Source organism: Dermochelys coriacea, chromosome 1, assembly GCF_009764565.3.
Source record: "Dermochelys coriacea isolate rDerCor1 chromosome 1, rDerCor1.pri.v4, whole genome shotgun sequence".
NCBI classification, from domain to species: domain Eukaryota; kingdom Metazoa; phylum Chordata; order Testudines; family Dermochelyidae; genus Dermochelys; species Dermochelys coriacea.
This window is the reverse complement of record NC_050068.2, coordinates 95419942-95439771: the sequence shown is the minus strand read 5'-3', so window position 1 is coordinate 95439771 and position 19830 is coordinate 95419942. Positions and strand designations below refer to the sequence as shown.

Genomic DNA, 19830 nt, shown 5'->3' with positions numbered 1-19830 from the left:
ATATCTAGCATAGCCCATTTAAATCAATAAGATTTAAGACCTTATTAAGTTCCAAATTCTATTGTAGCTCACAGGATTACACAAATGTAAGTGATCTTAGAATCTGTCAATAGTAAGCATATGACAACTGTAGGACAAGTTAAGCTGGGGATCTAGAAAAAGTGCACTCTGTAATGGCTACCTTGCAATAAATATGTTTAAGTTATTCCATTGCTATTTGTCTTTATTGTGTTCACCCACTTTTATAAATCATGCTATGATCAAAACGAATAGATGCTGGAATACAATTTACAGAAGGCATAAAAGTATAATCTGCCAAGAGATCTGGGTTCCAGAACCACAAGATAAACACAGTCAAACCATAAAGGCACTCTCAACTGCATGTATTTATTTAAAAAGCTTGCTGAAAGCTACCTTATCATTAGTGTCTCCATTATACATGGGCTGTCAGCTGCAATGCTACAACCTCTTTCAAAACCTTTTAAGGGGAAGACAAGTTTCAGTCATGTCAAAACCACAAAGGTATATTACAAGTAGGAGAAGCTTCTTCACCAGTGAAGTAATAACATCACTTTCAATGAAGATGTCATCATGCATATCAATATAGTAATACGTAAACTCCTTGGCACAGGTAATGTGTCTTCTGTGTCCTGTACAGCACCACGCAAGTGACGACTGACAAACAGAAGAAGCAAACACAGAGTTACGATTGCCAGGTATCAGTTTTTCAATTGGAACGCCCGGTCGAAAAGGGACCCTGGTGGCTCTGGTCAGAACTGCTGACTGGGCTATTAGAAGTCCAGTTGGCAGTGCAGCAGAGGTAAAGTAGGCTCCCTGTCTGCCCTGGCTCCGTGTAGCTCCCAGAAGCGACTGGCAGGTCCCTGCGGCCCCTAGGCACAAGGGCAGCTGGGAGGCTCTGCGTGTTGACCACATGCTGAGCACCGGCTCTGCAGCTCCCATTGCCTGGGAACCACAGCCAATGGGAGCTGCGGGGTTGGCACTGGCAGGCAGGTGTGGCAAATATAGCCACCTTGCTGTGCCTCAACCTAGGAGCTGGAGGAAGATGCTGGCTGCTTCTGGGAGCCACCTGAGGTGAGTGCCACCCAGAGCCCACATCCCCTCCTGCACCTCAACCCCCTGCCCCAGCCCTGAGCCCCCTTCCACAATCTAAATCCCTCCCGGAGCCCTCACCCACCCCCCAACCTCTTGCTCCAGGCCTGATCCCCCTCCTGCACCCTAAATCCCTCCTGCCCTGAACCCCTCATCCCTGACCCCACCCCAGAGCCTGCACCCCAACCTCTGCTCCAGCCCAGTGAAAATGAGTGAATGAGCGAGCGAGCGAGCTAGGGTGGAGGAGAGCGAGTGATGGAAGGAGGCGGGGGAGAGAGTTACCGGGGGACGGCTCAGAGAAAGGGCAGGGCAACGGTGTTCAGTTTTCTGCAATCAGAAAGTAAGCAACACTACATGGAGCTGTTCACTTTTTAGTGTGCTATTCATTGTGGAACTTATTCTATCACCACAACAGGCTGAGTTGTCTCCTTATTCCCACTGCACAGTTCCACAGAGCAAACAAATATACACGCATATATCAGGAGTGGCTCACTATTGACTTGCAAATCAAATTAGGCCTACTTTAATCAGATGTGCAGTTTGACGGATACCTGTTCCAATGCCTCTATGAACCCTGAGTAAATGAAATTAAAAAAGGAGTCGGCAACAGCTAAAGCAAAAAGAAGCTGAACTTGATATTTCATAGAACTTACACACAACAGAATTTAAAAAGCAAATGTTTCCATGCTAGAAAAGCTCACAGAATAAAGAGCATAGCTAAGGACCAGCTAACTACTTCCTCTCTCCACAAAGTCCAAATAAGATGGACTTAGGACCAGTGATCCCCTTAGGAATTGGGTGGATACGATAGAGCTCTCTCCACAGACCACAAAGCAGAAGTGAAATTGCTCAACATGGGGGCAGTTTGACTGGTGGCTCAGTTCACTCATGGATCCATTGGCCATATGCTGCTCCCTCCCAGGCCATTCCATTACTATGGAGGAAGCGCTAATGAGTTTAATTCCACAGTGCACAGGATGGATAGGCAGTCCCCTACCACCAGTTCCAGTACGATCAGGGCTCTAGTTGACTACTGGTGAGCTGTGGGAGAAGGGGCAGGTCACAGATCTTCATGTTGAAAAGAGAAAGCAGCAGTAAAAAAAAAAAGTAAGAGTCAATCAACAAAATATTTCCCTAAAAATAGACATGATGATAAGCAGCTTGGAGCTGTATTAACTTTTAGGGTAAAGTCTTTGGGGGCAGAATGGGAAGAGCGTGTTCTGTGTACTCCTCACTCTCCAACCCCACACTACTCTCCTATCCAATGCAAGACCTCTCTCACCCCCAACACACCCAGGCCTCACCCCCTTTCCTAATGTGGGCTTGGAGAGCCGCAGTGGAGCTTAAAGAAGTGGAGAGAATGCAGTCGTGAAAGTGACTGACCCCCTTCTGCACAGGAAGGATGGGTTCTGCTCACAGGTGGTCCTGCTGCATGTGTCTCCCAGGTGAATATGGTCCAGAGTTCCATATTGTTACTTGTCAGAATCTGCAATGGGCCTGATCCTGAAGTCCTTGCACATCCCAAACTGTCATTGATTCCAGTCAGAGATCTGGGTGTGCAAAGATTGAAGAAAGGATTGACCTCCTCCACATTAATTTAAATTAACAGGAAAAAAAAAACAGACGCTTCACTCTGCCATGTGACTGCAGGAGATGGCTTCCATTATAATCTGCCTTCCTGAACCAATCTGCCCGGTTTCTGTTGCGACCACACCCACGTTGTAATGGATACTTTTACACAGCTTACAAAGCTGTGAAATCAATGACTTTGTTCCTCCTTGAGATATGGAAACAAACAAAATTTTTCCTGATTTTGAGAACTGAAGCCCTATCATATATATATATATATACACATATATATACACATATATACACACACACACACACACACACACACACACACACAAGGCAGAAGAAAAGCAGGCTGAGGAGAGACTGACATCAAGGCACAGCAGGCAGCTCCAAAGAAACAAACAATGCAACCCATGAAATGATCAAGAGTTCTGAAGGATAAACTCGAAACTCTTCCTTTAAATTTGGACTTCTATGGCCAGTGAAAGACAGTTACAATAATTGTTTACATATTATTTATGCAATTTTACTGCACAAGTTCCATCTTTGACACTGTAATTGAAAATACATGCTTAAATATACAGTCATATATAAAATATACACCCAATAGTAAGAAAGAGGAGTAGGGACACTGTCTTTCATTTTACTACTAAAAAAATACTATTAATAACGACTCAATGATACTAACCTACCAATGAAAATGGTGTGAACTGGGTTTTCACTCCATATTTTTCAAAGTCTGACTAGCAAATACTCAGAGTTAGAAAGCCATTTTCAGAATTACAGAAGCCTATTTAAGAAGTCTTCTACCATTTTGATTTTTCATATAGAAATTATAGCTAAACATGAGAAAAACAGAAGGGCAATGGATGTAATGGATTAAACACTGGATTCTCTGTTTGGATTATGCATTAGTCTGCATAATGTAAATGTCTATTTCAAATAATACATTTACTGAACTTTGACATTGTGTAATCTGATGCTTTTGTTTAGCCTCTGTTTTGGACACAAACACTATAAAAGAAACAGAAAGTAGCCAAAATGGAAATTGCAACTGTAAACCTTGCTGAAATAGGGTGGGATGAATTGGGGTAACATTCAGATTGAAATATATGGAATCACATGTGCTGCTAGGATTCTGGTTATGGATCTGATCCGAAACAAAAAATGGCTTTTCCTTGTTTTGGTTTAGATGTGACCAATTCTCTCGAGAACACTTCATGAGATTTAGTGCCATTGACCCTACTCCTGATTTGCCCTTGAACACAATTAAGATTTAATATTTATATTGGGGTAGCACCCAGAGGACCTGACCAGAACTGGGGTCCCATTGTACTCAGTAACCAAACAAACGGGATGTGGAGTTTGTCTACCTCTGAAAAGCCAAACCCTAATCCAGATGTAAAAAGTTCTGCTTCTGCCCATTTCTACATGTTACATACCAGACAATAAAATGAAAAATATCAAAGGTCTGGGTTCTCCTTAACTCTGAAACGCATAGGGGAATTAACTTTAAAATCTATGCCTATCTGAATTTCAGTGTTCTTGACAGTGCTCTGATCCACCACGCAATGCTGACTTCATATTTTTACAAACTGATAACTTGAATGATTATGTAATATATTCTCACTCATCTTTGTGCAATAAAACTTTGAGTTAGAATAAGGTGAAATAAAGATGTACAAGACCACCACAATGATCTTAAATATTCTGTGGATGAAGGTCTTTAATTCCATCATTTGAATATCTGTGAGTAATCAAGCACGCTTGGATACTCCTGTTGACTTTTCAATAGCAGGCTTGCTAAGGTTCCAGTTATTAATTGTCTTTATATATGTTAGCCATAGGAGACTGAGACCCCACAATGAAGACAATGTTTTAAGCAGCAATATTTTAACCTAAACAGAACAGGAAAATTGTGTGTTGACTTGTTTCAGTCAAAAAACCCCAAAATCTGGTCTGAAAAAAATCTTTAAAATATTTCAAGCCATGTTTTATAAAATACAGAAGGAGATCATAAAGACCATGGGGTCTTTAGAATGGAAGGGAGAAAAATATCTATTTGCCTGTGTTAACTAGGGAAATGACAGCATGTCAAGTTTAACAAATGATATTTTTCTTACCTGCCTGTATCATTTTTCAACTTTTTCCCCACAGTCTTTCTACTCAATTATGAACGCAAAAGAAAAGTGAAAATGGAACTGCAAACATCCAAGATGAGAGCAGTCTATTCTAGGAACGATTTATAGTGTAAGAAAGTCTAATTAAATAATTTCATTTCAGTAGGATCCCATGATAAGGATCTATGGTCTTGCCACTGATCTTGCATTAATTTGTACTTACGTCATCACTAAATCTTGTCACAGTCACATTTTCTTGACATTCTGAATTAACCTTGACAATAACCTTAGCATTAAAATAGAAGCCAGGAAAGTCTTTCCAGTTCACTAAAACTTTCTCTCTCTCCAAACACTTCCAGGACTGCTCTATGAAATAAATTTTATTCAGCAGAATTCATGTATACAACACATCATCATTTTTAAAAGATGTAATGATTCTTGTCCAAAAAAGAATGATACAACAGGGGGTGGGAGGGGAAGACATTCTTAGCTTATTTGAGACTTTGCTGAGAAAGCAATTTCCTTTCACCTTAAATCCTGCATGTATAAATAATTATATTTTTATTTCAGTCATAAATCAACATACTTGTAAAAATTACACAAGGCAGAACATAACATCCAAATATCAAAGTTAAATACATGTTTATAAGCCTGAGCCTGCTGTTCATGTGCATCTTTTGTGGGTCTTATACAAGGGATCATAGACTCATAGAAGATTAGGGTTGGAAGAGGCCTCAGGAGGTCATCTAGTCCAACCCTTTGCTCAAAGCAGGACCAACACCCACTAAATCATCCCAGCCAGGGCTTTGTCAAGCCGGGACCTAAAAACCTCCCAGGATGAAGATTCCACCACCTCCCTAGGTAACCCATTCCAGTGCTTCACCACCCGCCTAGTGAAATAGCGTTTCCTAATATCCAACCTAGACCTCCTCCACTGCAACTTGAGACCTGCTACATTGCATCTTGTTCTGTCATCTGCCACCACTGAGAACAGCCGAGCTCCATCCTCTTTGGAACCCCCTCTTCAGGTAGTTGAAGGCAGCTATCAAATCCCCTCTCACTCTTCTCTTCTGCAGACTAAACAAGCCCAATTCCCTCTCCTTGTAATTCATGTGCCTGATCATTTTCATTGCCCTCCACTAGACTCTCTCCAATTTGTCTACATCCTTTCTGTAGTGTGGGACCCAAAACTGGACACAATACTCCAGATGTGGCCTCACCAGTGCCGAATAGAGGGGAATAATCACTTCCCTCGATCTGCTGGCAATGCTCCTACTAATGCAGCCCAATATGCTGTTAGCTTTCTTGACAAGGATACGCTGCTTCTTATTCACTGTAATCCCCAGGTCATTTTCTGCAGAACTGCTACTTAGCCAGTCGGTCCCCAGCCTGTATCAGTGCATGGGATTATTCTGTCCTAAATTCAGGATTCTGCATTTGTCCTTGTTGAACCTCATCAGATTTCTTTTGGCCCAATCCTCTAATTTGTCTAGGTTCCTCTGTATCTTATCCCTACCTTCCAGCGTACCTGCCCCCCAGCTTAGTGTCATCTGCGAACTTGCTGAGTGTGCAATCCATCCCATCATCCAGATCATTGATAAAGATGTTGAACAAAACCAGCCCCAGGACCAAGCTCTGGTGCACTCCGCTTGGTACTGGCTGCCACCTAGACATCGAGCCGTTGAACACTACCCGTTGAGCCTGACAATCTAGACAGCTTTCTATCCACCTTATAGTCCATTCATCCAATCCATATTTTTTTAATTTGCTGGCAAGAATGCTTAGAGAGGTGATAAATTTTCTCCTTTGTCTTGGTTCTTGTTTCCTAAGTGAGACCTTGTGGTCCTATACAGAGAAGGTTTTTCTGCTCCTCATCTCTCACTATAGTTTTGATTAAGAAAATCCTTTTAGAGCCATTTTTACAGTTTTAAAGTAATTTGAATCTGTAACCAGACTGGTAGATGGTACTTGTGGATTGACTACACTCTGGATAAAGAGACCTATGAAGGAATGATAATCCACACGAAGGGAGCCTTTATCATTTCTATAATGTTAAACAAGTTCTTCCAAACCATTCCAAGTACTCAACATATGTAATTTAGCACAGAAGATTGATAATCCTTCCCCTTGAAGAAAATCAATACAATAAGTAGGATCTTTTGACTGAAAAACAAACAAAATAAAATAAAAACAGTTACAGCTGCTTCTTGTATTGCACAAAAGACCAGAATAAACTGGTCTATGGAGTTATACGACTTAGAACATGCTTATCCTCATCTTTAACTCAGTTTTGATAAAAGTGTGGGCCAAGGAGATTACAGGTCCCACTATCCATCTTGATCCCAGTGCCTGTCTAGGCTTAGTAGCTTGGATCTAGATAGTGTTTAGCCAGGTATGTATGGGGACAGTGGGCAACCAGATGTTTGTCATTTGGGTTTGTCTCTGGACTATTCTACATAGAATGTCCCATGAGAACACTGCAGGCTTCCAAATGTTTGGATCAAACTCCAAGAGAACAAAGAAAAGGGAAAATTTTACTTTCTTCCTGTTCCTTACATGTTATTGGTATTGTTCTGTTTATAGGTATATGCCATGAGACGTATGCAGGATAATCATTACACATAACATCCGTGAATGAATGAGTGAATTCAATGAAACATCTAATAGGAAGATTTATACCCACCTCAGCTTGGCTTCTAATGAACTTTTTGTTTACTTTTCCTTCTTATATTAATGCTCTTATTTTAGCTACATCAGTAACAACTATATTTAAAAAAAATTCACCATGCTAAAATATTTATTTATTGAGAAGATTCAAGAGGACAGCATCAGAGGCATTTCAAGGCCAAAACCTATTCCAATTAGCTTAAATAGTGTAACGATAATATCTAAGTATCTAATTTCACACCAGCTGAAGTCATATTAATGGCAAAATTCCTAAATCTGTCTCCTTTTGTGGAATTGTCTAGGGGAATATTTATCAGCTATTACATTTGCTACATCTAAATGAGAAGCAAAACTAAAGAAATAGAACCTTAGCAATCCTGTGAGGCATTAAACACTCTGAACTGACCTGCAGTCAGTGAGAGTTGAGGGAGATGCTCAGTTCCTCACAGGACTGAGTCCTAAGAGTATAAGTAATGCGCTATGAAAGTTGTTGAATGTTGTAATGTCTCAGTCAACATAATTTACATTTTTAAATAGCTTTTTTTGGTTTCATTAGTAGCAGTTGTTCCTTTGTTAACCATCTGTTTTCTTTTCCTTTGCCATCCTGGATGGCAGTAGGAGAAGTCACACAACAGAAGTTTCATAAGCTACTCCAAGCAGATGTCAAAGCAAAATATACAGCATTCTTAATGTTCAGTGTCCATGTACTGTCCTGTAGAGAAGTTACCATCACAAAACTGTTGCATACTGAAGTCTTAGCCTATGTGTTTATAGGTTAATGCCTGGCTAGCATGGCCAAGAAAATAGTGTTAGAATCATAGAACCGTAGGACTGGAAGGGACCTTGAGAGTTCTTCTAGTCCTGTCTTCTGCACTCATGGCAGAACTAAGTATTATCTAGACCGGCGATGGCCAACCTGTGGCCCGCACATGGCCCATCAGGGTAATCCACTGGTGGGCCACGAGACAATGTGTTTACATTGACCGGCCACAGGAACGGCCACCCGCAGCTCCCAGTGGCCGCGGTTTGCCATTCCCGGCCAATGGGAGCTGTGGGAAGTGGTGGCCAGCCTGTGCCTCTTCCCGCAGCTTCCAGTGGCTGATAACTGGACACAATACACCAGTTGAGGCGAATCAGCTCAGAGTAGAGTGGAAGAATTACTTCTCATGCCTTGCTTATAACTCTCCTGCTAATAAACTCCAGAATGATGTTCGCTTTTTATGCAACAGTGTTACACTGTTGACTCCTATTTAGCTTGTGATCCACTATGACTCCCAGAACCCTTTCCGCAGTACTCCTTCCTAGGCAGTCATTTCCCATTCTGATAAATCATCCAGTAACCAGGATAACTTATTACCTATAAGTAAAGCTCTGCGTGTTCCAGAGGTCACAGGTTTCAGAGTAGCAGCCGTGTTAGTCTGTATTCGCAAAAAGAAAAGGAGTACTTGTGCCACCTTAGAGACAATGACTTTTCATGACCTCTGTGACTTCTGCAACAGCTGGTGTGACTGGCTCTGGGGCTGCCCGAGCAGATCAGGTAGTCCCTGGGCCAGCCGCACTGGCCTCTGCTGGGGCAGTTTGGGTGTGGGAGGGGGTTCAGGGCTGAGACAGGGATGCTGGGTGGTGCTTACCTCAGGAGCACTCCCCAGAACCAGCCAGGGTGTCCCTGCAGTTCCTAGGTGGAGGGGACATGGGCTCCCTGCTGAGCACTGCTGCTGCCCCCGCAGCTCCAATTGGCTGCGGTTCCCAGCCAAGAAAAGCTGCAAAGCTGGAGCTCATGGCAGGGGCAGCGCACAGAGCCCCCTGGCCTTCCCTCCCCCTAGAAGCTGCAGGGACATGCGGAGCCAGGTAGGGCACCTGCTAGCCCTGCCAACACTCTCCCACAGCACCAACGGGGTCCACGGTCTGCCCACTTCACCCCCCAGCATGGGTCCCAGGCCTTGCAGTGCTGCCTGCTTCCCCCCAGGACCAGTAGGACTTGTTGATTTTCAGCATGGTTTGTCATTTCCCATTTCGAGTTTTTTAAGCAGGAGAGGTGCAGGTGAGCCATGCAAAAGTGGTATGTTCCAGGAGGATCATGCAGTCTGTGCAGGCTGTAGAGACAGTGGTTTGTTCTTCTGTATTTGTTTGTCATTTTTAGCTTTTGATTTTGCATTGCTAGTTTTGATAAATCAGATTAGTCACATGGGGAGGAGGAAGTTAAGTGGAATTTTCTCATGTAAAATTAAAAAAATTGATTTTAGAAAATAGATTTCAAAAATAAAAGTGTTGTTTAAAACTTTGCAGAAAATTTTGAAAAACAAAACCTGCCAATTTTGAAAATGAGCAAAACCAAAATGCTTTAAAAATGTCTATAATCCCATAAAAATTTCATTTCCATTTTCAAGTAGTTCTTAACCAGGGTTAGCTTGAATGGCTGGGAGTTAGAAAAAAAGAAGTCTTTTACTTGAAAGCTGAGCAAAATTGTTCCAGAAACCAGTGAGAGAAAATTAATTAAAAAATTGTATTAAAAGCGAATGTTAAATTATATAATACATAGGTTAAGAAAAGAGTGTGTGTATATCTGGGTATAGTGTTTAGATTATCCACAAATACACAGTTTGTTTTAAAGGTCATAAGATACATATAGTGCATAATCAGCAATAACCCAAATTTAAGTGAATAAATTTAACAATACAGTTTAGATATTAGCATCCAAGTATTTGGGTACATCACTCATGAAAAGTTATACAGAGAGTTGGTGATGGAAAACAAATATATCAATGAGTGATGATTGTCCCTCAGTAATTGAGGATTTAGGGTAGGTTGTCTATTTAGAAAATACAATCTATCAGGGAAGTATTTCAGTTACTTTCTCGACAGCGGCTCTCATCAGCACTCTAGCTCATCCCTCCTGATATTGCAGATGTCCGGTGATGTATTGTAGATAGATGTCCCTCGACCACCTGAAGATCTACATGCCCTATAGCCCCAATGCACTTTTTATAAAGCCACTTTCAGAGTAAAACCACACTTTAATACATAACATTTGGTCTTGTCTCAAGTGGCCACTTAATTCAAGTTTCATGCTTTCATATTAATTAGGCCACTAAAGCAAGTCAAATTTACCAGAAATCTTACTATTGAAGACTGCTATTAAATAGAAGGATGCATACTATAAAACTCTCATTTATGTAAAATATGTTGCTGTAATTCTTTATGAATTACAAGTGAGAATTTAATTAATATGCTTTCATGTAAACATGGTTGTATTATCATCATCACTGATAGATGTTGTCTGTTATTACCCAGTGATGTATCTGATCACTTGCTCTGCAGAGAGAAACTATTATAGAGAATTTTGTGTGCTCTGCATGACATCCATCTTTAACTTTATACAAGGCTCTTTTCTTTTCCCAAATGAAATATGTGAATCAAATACTTTACAAAACAGATATTAAGTGTTCTCTCACTTTGGAAACTTTGAGCTAGCAAAATAATTTCCACAGAAGATAAAAATCAGAAGTGACTAGTAGAATCACTGTTATTTGGATGACCTTATTTCTAAAGATTTCTGTGGAACTCATCACTACAATTAAGTGCCTGACAAATATTAATAAATGAAACAATGCAATAAAGAATTGTTTGACGCTATTATACAGATAAGGAAACTGGAGCACAGACATCCTCATTCTAGAAAGAACTTAAGCATGTGCTTATGTTCATCCCCGATCAGGAAAAGCATTAAAGTGCATACTTAACTCAAATCTGTGGAATTTAAGCTTACCTTTAAAGTAATTTCCTGAATACTGATGCTTTTCATGAACTGGGGCCAGAGGACAGCTTTACTGACATAAAACTACCACCTGTCTTTGCTAGGATTTTACAATGAGATAGCTCTCACACATTTTCAACCTTGTTGCTAGAACTGGGTGCGAATTTTCCAGAGATATTTTTTCAGTGGATAATATGGCTTCTAAAAACTGGAATTTTCTGAGAAAATTGATGATTCTTAATCAGGGTCTGTTTGAGTTACTAGAGTGCATCATGGGAGTTGTAGTCCAGTAGGTTAGATTTGAAACAGAAATTAGATGGCAAACAATTAAGCTAACATCAGTACTGTCCCCCATCATAACCATACCAGAAGAAATAATAAAATGGACGACACAGAGCCTTCAAGAATCCCAGAATCCTGTTGCTTGTGCTCATGTGCTGATAAAATAATACAAAGCTACAAAATTACAGACAATGAAAAACACCAGGAGCAGCAAAGAACATAAGAACGGCCGTACTGGGTCAGACCATAGGTCCATTTAGCCCAGTATCCTGTCTTCTGACAGTGGCCAATGCCAGGTGCCCCAGAGGGAATGAACAGAACAGGTAATCATCAAGTGATCCATTCCCTATCAACCATTCCCAGCTTCTGGCAAACGGAGGCTGTGGATATCATCCCTGCCCATCCTGGCTAATAGCTATTGACGGACCTATCCTCCATGAATTTATCTAATTCTTTCTTGAACCTGATATAGTATTGGCCTTTACAACATCCTTTGGCAAAGAGTTCCACAGGTTGACCATGCATTGTGTGAAGAAATACTTCATTTTGTTTTAAACCTGCTGCCTATTAATTTCATTTGTTGACCCCTAGTTCTTGTTATGAGTAAACAACACTTTATTTGCTTTCTCCATGCCCAACATGATTTTATAGAACTCTGTCATATCTCTCCTTAGTCATTTCTTTTCCAAGCTGAAAAATCCCAAATTTATTAATCTTTCCACATTCAGAAGCTGTTCCATACCCTAATCATTTTTGTTGCCGTTTTCTGAACCTTCTCCTATTCCAATGTACTTTTTCAAGATGGGAGGACCCTATCTGCCTGCAGTATTCAAGATGTGGTCATACCATGGATTTATAGAGAGGCAATGTGATATTTTCTGTCTTATGTATTATTTATCCCTTCCTAAATGATGTCCAACATTCTGTTAGCTTTTTTGACTGCCACGTTCACACTGAGTGGATGTTTTCAGAGAACAGTCCACAATGACTCCAAGATCTCTTTCTTGAGTGATAACAGCTAATTTAGACCCTCATTTTATATATATAGTTGGGATTATGTTTTCCAGAGTTCGTTACTTTGCATTTATCAACAATGAATTTCATCTGCCACTTATTTGCCCAGGCACCCAGTTTTGTGAGATCCCTTTGCAACTCTTCGTAGTCTTCTTTGGACTTAACTATTTTGAATAGTTTTGTATCATCTGCAAATTTTGTCACCTCACTGTTTACCACCTTTTCCAGATCATTTATGAATATGTTGAATAGGACTGGTCCCAGTACAGACCCTTGGGGAACACCACTATTTACCTCACTCCATTCTGAAAACTGACCATTTATTCCTACTCTGTTTCCTATCTTTTAATCAGTTACTGATCCATGAGAGGACCTTCCCTCTTATCCCATGACAGCTTAATTTGCTTAAGAGCCTTTGGTGAGGCTTTCTAAAAATCTAATTACACTATATCCAGTGGACCCCCTTAGAAGAATTTGAGTAGATTGGTGAGGCATGATTTCCTTTTGCAAAAAACCCTGTTGACTCTTCCCCAACAAATTATGTTCAGCTATATGTGACAATTCTGTTCTTTACTATAGGTTCAACCAGTTTCCCGGTATTGAAGTCATGCTTACTGGCCTGTAATTGCCGGGATCACCTCTGGAGCCCTTTTTAAAAATTGGCATCACATTAGCTATCCTCAAGTCATCTGGTACAGAAGCTGGTTTAAATGACAGGTTACAAAGCACAATTAGTAGTTCTGCAATTTCACATTTGAGTTCCTTCAGAAGTCTTGGGTGAATACCATCTGGACCTGGTAACTTATTACTGTCTAGTTTATCAATTTGATCCAAAACTTCCTCTAATGTCGCCTCAATCTAGGAGAGTTCCTCAGATTTGTCACCAAAAAAAGAATGGCTCAGGTTTGGGAATCTCCTTCACATCCTCAGCCGTGAAGACCAATGCAAAGAATTCACTTAGTTTCTCCGCAATGGCCTTATTGTCCTTGAGTGCTCCTTTAGCATCTTGATCACCTAGTGGCCCCAGTGGCTGCTTAGTAGGCTTCCTGCTTCTGATGTACTCAATTTTTTTTTGCTATTATTTTGAGTCTTTGGCTAACTGTTCTTCAAAAAATTTTTGGCCTTCCTAATTATACTTTTATATTTCACTTGCCACCGTTTATTCTCCTTTCTATTTTCCTCACTAGGATTTAACTTCCCTTTTTAAAGGATACTTTTTGCCTCTCACTGCTTCTTTTACTTTGTTGTTTAGCCATGGTGGCCCTTTTTTGGTTCTCTTACTAGGTTTTTAAATTTGGGATATACATTTAAGAAGAGTCTCTATTATGGTGTCTTTAAAAAGTTTCCATGCAGTTTGCAGAGATTTCACTTTTGGCACTGTAACTTAATTTCTGTTTAACTAACTTCCCCATTTTTTGCAGTCCCCTTTTCTGAAATTAAATGCTACTGTGCTAGGCTGCTGTGGTCTTTGCCCCACCACCAGCTATATTCACCTCTTGGACCAGATCCTGTGCTCCACTTAGGACTAAATCAAGAATTGCCTCTCCTCTTGTGGGTTCCAGGCCCAGAGGTGAAAGTAAGCCAGTCCAGTCCAGCGTACCAGCAAGAACCGGTACACCATGCTGGACCGGACCGGCTTCCCCAGGCCGGCAATTTAAAGGGCCTGGGGCTCCTGCCAGTGGCCGGAGCCCTGGGCCCTTTAAATTGCCACCAGAGCCCCACTGGCAGAGCCCCTGGTAGCGGAGGCAGGTCGGGTGGTGATTTAAAGGGCCTGGGGATTTAAAGGCCCCACCTCTTCTGGTTCAGGCCATGCCCTCTGCTCAGGACTCCGGCGTACCGGTAAGTCCTTTAAATTGCTTTCATCCCTGTGCAGGACTAGCTGCTCCAAGAAGCAATCTCTGCATCCCGTCCTGAGGTGACATGTACCCAGTCAATATGGGGATAGTTGAAATCCCCCACTATTATTGAGCTTTTTATTTTTATAGACTCTCTAATCTCCCTGAGCATTTCACAGACACCATCATGATCCTGGTCAGGTGGTCGGTAGTATAGCCCTACTGCTATATTCTTATTATTCAAACATGGAATTACTATCCATAGAGATTATATGGTACAGTTTGGTTCATTTAAGATTTTTACTTCATTTTATTCTATGCTCTTTCACATATAATGCCACTCCCCCATATGCATGACCTGTTCTGTCCTTCTGATATGTTTTGTACCGTAGTATTACTGTGTCACATTGATTATCCTCATTCCACCAAGCTTCTGTGATGCCTATTATGTGGATATCCCCATTTAATATGAGGCACTCTAGTTCACCCATCTTATTATTTAGACTTCCAGCATTTGTACATAAGCACTTAAAATTATCACTTTTTAGCTGTCTGCAATTACATAATGTAATTGAATGGGACCCTTTCATTTGACTGTTTCTCATCAGATCCTATCAGTATTTTATCATCTTACATCCTGTCCTCCTTACTAGGACATAGAGAATCTCTATTAATAGATCCTCTCCTAAGGGACGTCTCTGTCCAAACCATGCGCTCCTCCGCATCTGTCAGCTTTCCCCCAGCCCTTAGTTTAAAAACTGCTCTACGACTTTTTAATTTTAAGTGCCAGCAATCTGGTTCCATTTTTGTTTAGGTGGAGCCCATCCTTCCTGTATACGCTCCCCCTTTCCCAAAAGGTTCCCCAGTTCCTAATAAATCTAAACCCCTCCTCCTTACACCATTGTCTCATCCATGCATGGAGACCCTGCAGTTCTGCCCGTCTAACTGGCCCTGTGCGTGGAACTGGAAGCATTTCAGTGACTGCTACTATAGAGGTCATGGCTAAGGATTGATGAATGCTAAAGGGCTTAGAGATCAAAGCCTCATTAAGAAGCTCTCAGCCTTGCCTAGCAGTCTGTTCGGTTTGGCACATGGTCCCCCAAACAGACCACACAGTATATTTCAGTCAGGCAGGAAGCACACAATAAACACAAGCACACACAAACACTACAGACAGCAAACTTACTCCAAGGGTTACATAAACTAGAGTGAAATCCTGGCTCCATTGAAGTCAATGAAAAACTCCAACTGACTTCAATAGGACTGGGATTTGACCCAGGTAGAGAATCCACCTCAGCTGCTGAATAAGCCATGGCAGAAGATAATAATTTGAGAGTATCCCTATGATCAGAAAGCTATTCTGGTGCAAACATAGTAGTTACCAATATATGTTCAATAGGAGACAAAATTATCCTATCATTAATAAAGGGCATTCAGGTTGTCTATCCTCACCTCTGTCCTAAACATCTCTCCTTGTATTGTTACCCCTTTTGACCTGAGCAATTTGCCAGTATTCAGGATCTTGCGAGTTCTTCCAGTTAGGAAGAGGAGAAATTGGTAATGGAGCCAGGTATTTCTTTGATGCTATCTTACGTATTTACAAAAATGTGCAAAGTTCTGTTTCCTTGATCATACGCAGCATCGAACGAGGTAATTTCTTTGCTTACAGCCACAAGCCTCTTTCAACCAGCCCTCAGTCCAAAAGTGCTCTCTAAGCTTTTCTCTGAGCCACACTCCAGTGCTTATACAGGCTTTATCTTTGACTTTTCTAACTCACTGTTTTCTCTCAACTACTTTGGTGTTTCTGCTGGTTTTTTCACATACCAAAACTTTCACAAAACAATAGCCAGCAAAGCACCTCTGCCCACATGTCCCTTTGTTTGGGTGTTGACTTGTGCCTGTGTTTGGGTTGTTGGCTGCTAATTTTGCCACTGCCTGGTAGCATAATGGTGTGTAATGGCTTCTTACAACTATCTTAAATGAAGGGAGGTAGTTAGAGCTCCAGTTGCAAAGAAATTTAACCTAATCCATAATATTTTATTAATTCCCTGTATTCATCTGTATTATAGTTTTGGCTGATACCATGTTCTATTTGCATTTTATAAACAAAAACTGTGGAAAAGGGGAATTTTTGAGGACCCTTATTGTACAATTCTACTATACATCATGATTTTTTTTTGACACATACATATCTTTTCATAGACTGGTATGATCATTAAAGCTTCAACATCATGCCAAAGTGCCAGTGAAGTGTCTGCACTGGAAATGACACTTGTACTTTAATGTTCAGAAAAAGGATTTAGAAATATTCAGCTTTGTCTGGAGCATGCTACTGTACATATTTCATTGATCTCACTAAACAGTTCAGATCTCTTTCAATTCTGACATTATACCAACTTTCCTCTAGTGTTATTGAAATTTTAAATATTTGTCTTTACACTTCAGGCCAGGTTCCATGACTTTTTTATTTGCTTGAAAAAGGATTAGCACATTGTGGGTGCTACCAGAAACAGATGGTGAACTATAATAAGTTACCCATGAAATTTTAATTCTTGATGTATGTAAAAAGCCCAACTAAATATCCAGGGCAAGGGTTTGCAAAAATAGGAACATGCTATAGAATTAGAATCATAAATTGTTATTTCGACTCCCAAGTAAATGGCCTGATTTTCAAAACTGCCAATCACCCAGGAACTCCCATGGGAGGTATGGGACGCTCAGCACTTTTGAAAATCAGATGACCTACTTAAGAGTCTAAATATGGATTTAGGATCCTAACTTTAGGCTCCTATTCTTGAAAACTTTGGCTGTATGTTTTCCCATAATAATGCAAGTCAGTTTTGTCCATTGGAAAGGAAATCTAATCCATAAATTAGAATTGAACTACAGGTACATGTATGTATCTAGGAACAAAGAATGCAGGCCATACTTACATGTTGGGGAACTCTGTCCTGGGAAACAGTGACTCTTGGGGGTTGTGGTGGATAATCAGCTGAACATGAGCTCCCAATGTGACGCTGTGGCCAAAAGAGCTAATATGATCCTGGGATGCATGAACAGGGGACTCAAATAAGAGGAGAGAGATTTTATGTCTGTATTTGGTCCTGGTGTGACCACTGCTGTAATATTGTATCCAGTATTGACTAGTGGATTAGGAAACATACCTTAGAGTGATAAACTAAATAGATTTAGCTCTTTGAGTCTAACAGAGAAGGCTAAGGCGGGGACTAGACTGCAGTCTATAAGAACTTACATGGGAAACAATTACTTAATAATTTAGCATAGACATGTATTACACGATTCAACAGCTGGAACTTGAAACTAAACAAATTCAGACTAGAAATAATGTGTCAATTTTTAATGGTAAGAGTAATTAACCATTGGAACAATTTACCAAGGGTCATGGTGGATTCTCCATTACTGATAATTTTTAAATCGAGATTGGTTTTTTTACTAAAATACATGATCTAGGAATTATTTTGGGGAAGTTCTATGGCCTTATTTTTGTTAAACTGATGTTGTTTTGGCAACAAATGGAAACATGCACTAGATACATATTATTCTGAGACAAAGGTTATATTACATTGCGAAGAAAATATTACTGATCAAGGTTTTTGCCTTTCAGTCCAGAAAGACAGATCAATGAACTCTCTCTCACACAGCAGGAATATGAGTCTGAATTGCACTGAGTGAAATTGCACCTGGCCTAAATTTATCAAAGAAACCATCTGAAAATTGCTTACAACTGAATTTGTTAAAAAATAAAATTGTAAAGTATTTTGGGATGATGAGCTGAATCTTCTACTTCAGGTCTTGTGCATATCTTTACATGGATCATGAAAGAATAAATATCAAAGGCTTTGCTAAACTATAAGCAGAGTTTGTATTAAGACACAGATGAACTATATTGCTGCATTTACCCACAGCAAGAACTGATAACACATATCAGTAAATTATGAAAATTCTTATTTAAAATACTAAAATTATATACAGTAAAGATGGAGAAGATCTATTAGGTCATCTAGTTCATTTCCAGCACTGAATGACCCAAGCAATGGGGCTTCCACCAGAACCTATTTTTGGGACACTCATACATAGTCTGGATAGGAAGATTTTCTTGATATGTAACTCAAATCTTCTTTTCTTAATTCCATTTCTTTACATTTAGTTATACCCTACCCCCATACAATCCTGAATAATTCCTCCTTCTCCTTGAAGTTTATACCCTTTGTAGATATTTGTAGATATTTTCCATGTCCTTCTAATATTCTTGCCAAGCCACGCTATATGGAGTTAGATATTTTGACTGAGATTTTGAAAGGACATGAAGGAAATTCATCCCCAAATTCCACTGAATTTCAATAAGATTTGGGAGTCTCAATCTCTTAGCCTCCTCTGAAAATCCCAACCTCTAATCTTTCCTCTTAACTCAAAACCTCCAGCATTGTAATAATTGGTTTTGGTTTTTTCCCCCCAAACACCTTCAATTGATTATGAATATTTCTGTTAGTGAGGTGTCAGAGCTGAGTGATAGAACCACAGCAGAATCCTACAGAGCAGGCCTCTCTGCTTCATGAGATCATGCCTCTGTCCACAGAGCTCAAAATTGTGTTAGTCTTTTTTGCTATAACAGTGGCTGGTAAACTCATGCCCATTTAGCTGCCCACTAAAACACTCTCGTCTTTTACCATTATTGGTCTCCAGGTTCCTTCTACCCATTAAATATTCTTAGTTTGTATTTATAGTCTAGGATTATTTTGCTCCAGATATATTAGCCTGAATTTTTCTAAATTTTAAGATTTTTTTTCTCCTCATGTTTTCAATCCCTCTAGGTCACTTTGTATTATTTCTCTGTCTACACACGCATTTGTAATTCCCCTCAGTCTAGTAGCATCTAGAAATTTTACTGATGCACATTTAACAGCACCTGAGAGATAATTTAGGGGGATATTTATGCAAGAGCTCAGATTGGATTATCATAATGGCCTCTTCAGGCCTTAAAAATCTCTGAATCTATAAAATATATTGGCAAAACCTGATATTTCTGAGCTGATTCTCTAGAAGCCATCCTCTTCAACTTAGTGCATAAACATTTCATTGCTATGGTCAAAACATGGTAGGTTCTTGTCTACATGCCCATCTCCTTTTACATTTTCAGTACAAGATTTTTTTTTTTAAACCTCAGATATGAACAATCTCATGGGAAGCCTCATTTTCTGCTTCCTGTTCTTGAACTCCAACCTTCAGAGGAACTTTATTCTATGATGTCTATAATTATAAAGCTTGTAGGGTTCCCTAGATTTCTAGGTAATGAATTTTAATATTTCTTCCTATTCTGCTAATTCACCAGGGCTCCCATTGCCGCTTCAAAGGTGAAACGTGTATGAGGGAGCTGTAAGGCGAGGACATTTTGCAGCAACTGAGTTCCTCCCTATTGTTCCAGTGGGAAGTGGTGCATCAAGGTTTGCCTTGTGTC

General features: G+C 40.2%; 1 protein-coding gene across 2 annotated transcripts in view; it reads right to left on the bottom strand.

Moving 5' to 3' along the window:
- Positions 1 to 19830, bottom strand: part of GPC6 (glypican 6) — a 1178678-nt gene that overhangs the window by 310047 nt on the left and 848801 nt on the right. The window lies entirely within an intron of this gene.